We start from the raw sequence: 4,645 nt of genomic DNA on the forward strand, positions 1-4,645 counted from the left end.
ATTCAATTTAAATTGAACAAGTAATAACTTTTCTGTATTTGTTCATAGTTATAAATATTGGCTCAGGAATAAAATATATCATCTTTCTAGTAGGAAAGAAGCAAACATTTGAATTATCCAAACAAAGTAATATTTGCTGAAAAGATATCATGAGTGAAGTGATATTTTTCATGTGGTCTTTAATATCATGAACCTAGGCCAACTAAGCTACACTATCTGTAAAACAAAAATAAAATATCTTGTTTCTTAGATAGAGTGCTTGTTATGGCTTTTCTCCATTGGTTCTAATAAAATATAAATAAGTTATTCCTGATGTAGTAGTGTTTGTGAGACTATTCTACTGATTTAAGGGACATAGACTGGGTTTAACATTCTGATTTTTCTTTTATATAAACACATACAGTAATATATCAATATTTACACTCAAATTAGTTTATTTATTTGGCCTTGCTACATGACTGCACTATACACAAATACTAAGCTTGTGTCTGTGGTGGGAAAGCCTTGGCTAACAGCCAAACTCCAACTGGCTGTCTACTTACTGTCCGTCTTCAATAAGATGGGGAAGAAAACAGGGAAAAAAAGGAATGAAAACGTTTGTGGCTTGAGATAGACAGTGAGTAAAGACGGGAGACAAGTTAATTACTGTTGTGGACAAAACAGATTCAAGTTTGGGAAATTAGCTTCATTTATTGTTAATTAATATGAAAGTTTAATTAGAGGTGTGGGTGTAGGGAAAGAAAATCCAAGAGAAAAAAAAAGGAAATAAGCATTGCACAATTGCAGAAAACATCTTTCTTCCCCCTTTATCACTCCAGGTGCTCCTTGTGCCACCTTTTATATCACTACAAGCTACACTTGGTCCCTTCATGAGGTAACCAGCGTGGGGATGTAAGTATTTTACACATTCCCCACAGCACCTCCACCTCATCTGTGGGGCTGGGCTGTGCCCTGCGGTGGGTGGGTGGGTTGGTTGGTTGGCTGGTTGGATCGATCCAGCTGTGTCAATCATGGGGCAGCATGTCTGCTCCTCACAGCGGCCCTGCTGTAGCAGATCTTGCCAGTGCCAGGATGCAGACACACAGCACAGCTCCCGAAAGAAAACTGTATTACATTCACACTCATCCATCCAAGAGCTATGGATAACTGGGCTGTATCAGAAGAAGCATGACCAGCAGGTCAACGGAGGTGATTCTCAGCCTCTGCTCTGGTGAGACCCCACCTGGTATATTGCATCCACCTCTGGGGCCCCCACAGGAAAGCCGGAAAGGGACTCTCTATCAGGGAGTGTAGTGATAGGAAAAGGGGTAAGAGATTTGAACTATAAGAGGGTAAATTTAAATGACAGTTTAAGAATAAATTCATTACAGTGAGGATGGTTGCCCAGTGAAGCTGTGGCTGCCCCCTCCCTGGCAGTGTTCAAGGCCAAGTTGGATGAGGCTTTGGGCAACCTGCCCTAGTGGAGGGTGCCTCTGTGCATTTTGGGAGGATTGGAACTAGATAATCTTTGAGGTCCCTTCCAACACAAACCTTTCTATGATTTTATGAAATTTTGTAGGGTTGCCACTGAGGGCAAAGCAGTGTGAAGTATCACATAGTGTTTTCACAGTTCCATGTTTACCATCACACCTTAAATCATTTTTATCTCTTATTGATGTGCTGTGCTCACTGATTTATGTATTAACTCTGGAAACAACACAATAAATAAATACTTGGGATGTGGGTTTGTTGGGGTTTTTTGAGTTCTTACTGGATATTCGCAGCAGGAATACAAATAAAATTGCATGTATTTTCCTGATGAGTTTGCCATGGTACTACTTCCTGACCTCGCTGACTTTTATAACCATCAATTTCCTGAACTATAGGAAAATTAAGCCTCTTGAGAGAAGCAAATGTGTTTTGCTTAGTTCTTGGTTAAAAGAAAGGCACAACAATATTACACTGTCCTTTGTCTTTCATCCTACCTTTTCCCCTTCTCTAGAACAGAGACTTTTAAACACTGCCATAGTGCCATGGGATTCCTACTCAGAATTCCTTTGAATGGCAGTTTCATGTCTTAACACCTACCTCACACATAGCTCTCCTTTGTTAGGATGGGGAGTTGTAACGGCCTATGGATCAAATCAAAGCACAGCAACAGCAGCAAGGTTTTTTTGGATTAAAAGTCTTGGGGTCAAACTCAGATGTGATTTAAGCAAAGAGGAAACTTGTGTGTCCTTAGCAGAAGTTCATCTCTTTCAAAAGTCTATCATTTTTACCTCAGAAACACTTGTCGTTTTTACATTCTTAGCTAGTTACTGAAGTTACATGTCAGGAAGCATGGAAGTTCTGCTAAATAGACAAAAATATAAATAAACTGGGAAAGGAAAATTTAAATACTGTCATCTGTAGTGAAGCTCAGCCATGCTTTTGACTGCACACAACAATAAGCCCAAGAATATTCACCCTGTGATGGTCTTTTGTTGTCTTTCAGCTAAGTTTTATGCTGTGCGATAAGATGAAAAGGTTTTTCTTATTGGGGTTCTGTCTTTTTTTTCAGTAATGACACCTACAAAATTTAGTCATGAGCAATCCACAAAAGTAAAAAAATACTGAAGGAATGGGTTTGTATTTTGTCTGATTTTAGTGAGGGTTTTTTCTTGCATTAACTCTGCATGAAAAATCTTGAAGGCAGCAGTGAGAGGAAAGATTTTCAGCCTCATTATTCTCATTATTAATAAAAATATATATAAAGGAATAAAGATAATTAAAATACAGTGAATATCATAGTAGCTCTACATTTACAAAGTAAAAGCATGATTTCAGGGAAAAAAATAGTTTTGCCTCTGTCTTGACTTTTCTGGTATTTTAGTAGGGTTTGAAAGCTTTGCCTTGAATATTTTGTTTTTGTGTTTGTTCAGGGATGTGTAGTAAAGGGAAGTAAACAATATATTGCATATAGACATGATTTCAGAGCTAAGACGACAACATTTAGGAAAAGTTGTTTTCTCGAGAGCCAGTTAATAACTAAAGCTTTTCTATTTTTAATTTTTCTTTTAAAAAAACTCAAACAACTAAATATAGTGTATCAAATCTTGCATACATTTGACTTCAGCCAGTATGTAAGTACAGTCCTATTCCTTTTCAGAACTTATATTCAGTTAATTATTCTAGAATATTTTCATTTCATTGTACTAGAAAATTCAAACTTATTTCTGTATGCATTTTAAGAATTATTCTTATCTGAGAAGTAGAACAAAATCCTTCCTTTCTCTGCTTTCCTCACTACATTAGGATTCATAAACTTTGACTCCCTTATATGAAATACTACTAATAACGCAACTATAATAAAATAACCCAAAACATTCTTTCATTATTCCAAATTAACTTAATCTGATAGATTTCTACAGAGAGGATAGACTCCCTATAATATGTTCAGTATTTTTAGTAAAATATAACTCAACCTGCATTGATATATACATGATTTTTTATCTGATAACCCTTTACCAATAAGCTATTCAGTCAAGCATAGTGAATGTACAGAAAATTTACTTCTCACTCAAAAGCACCTTCACAACTTGCTTAACAGTTTACATCTGAATGTGCCCCGTAACTCTGCCTTTTTATATTACTTCTGTGTTCAGGAAAATTTAAAGACCATGAGACAAAGTAATGACCTTCCTGTAAATAAAATGCAATTGATAAGAGGAAGACAATTAACTGTTCTTTGTTCCATTGGCCCAAAAACTAATGGGCTTAATTTGCAAGGAGAGGTATTTAAGTTAGATGTAAAAAAAAAAAAGTAACTATCTATCTATTATTAGGGGTAATTAAGCTTTGCGGTACGCTGTCCAGGGAGAATTTAGAATCCATATCATTGATATTTAAAAAAAACCCTTAAGCAAATGTGTTAGGAATACCTCAGCTACAGCTGACTCTGCCCTAAGGCAGAGAATTTGATTATATGATACCTCAAGTTGTTTTCCAGGTCTGTTTTCTGTGTTTTGTAACGCCAAAAGTACTGAGGCAATCATGCCTGCTTTTCTCAGAACACTGGAAAACAATTAGCAAGGATCAATGTACAGTAGGACACATACCAGTGTCAATTACAGTGTCTGGCCTTCATTTTAGTACATTCTGGCATGGAATTCTGCAAAGCCTTTGCCTCCTCATTAGCCTGTTACTACCCTACTGTTGACCAAGTCATATGGCTATGGGGCTGACACAGTATCAATAATGACAACCAGAACAAAGAAAAGCGTTTTAGCTTGTATATGGTTTAACTGACCATAATTATTTGGCTAGTTGAAAAAACAGTTACTTCTTGTCTCAGAATTTCAGTGTAATAACGTATTTTTTACTCCAGCAATGTGGCTTTCACATTGCTTTAATTATGAAAACTGAGTTTGTAAGTGACTATCACTTACAATGGAATAAATATTTATTTTAGTAATAAATCCATGGGATCAGTCTGAAGGAAAAACTGGACATACCATTGGATATCCAAAATAGCCATGTAAGGTTTCATAAGATACTACCGAAAATTAAGTCTACAGTATTTCTGCAATCCACTGTTTGTCAGGAAAACATAACTTTGCCCCAGAAAACATGGTGCTTGTTGAGGAAGGAAGATCCCCCATATCAAGAAGTTCTTCATATTTTTGAA

Source organism: Gallinula chloropus (genome assembly GCF_964237585.1).
Source record: "Gallinula chloropus genome assembly, chromosome: 3".
Lineage (NCBI taxonomy): Eukaryota > Metazoa > Chordata > Aves > Gruiformes > Rallidae > Gallinula > Gallinula chloropus.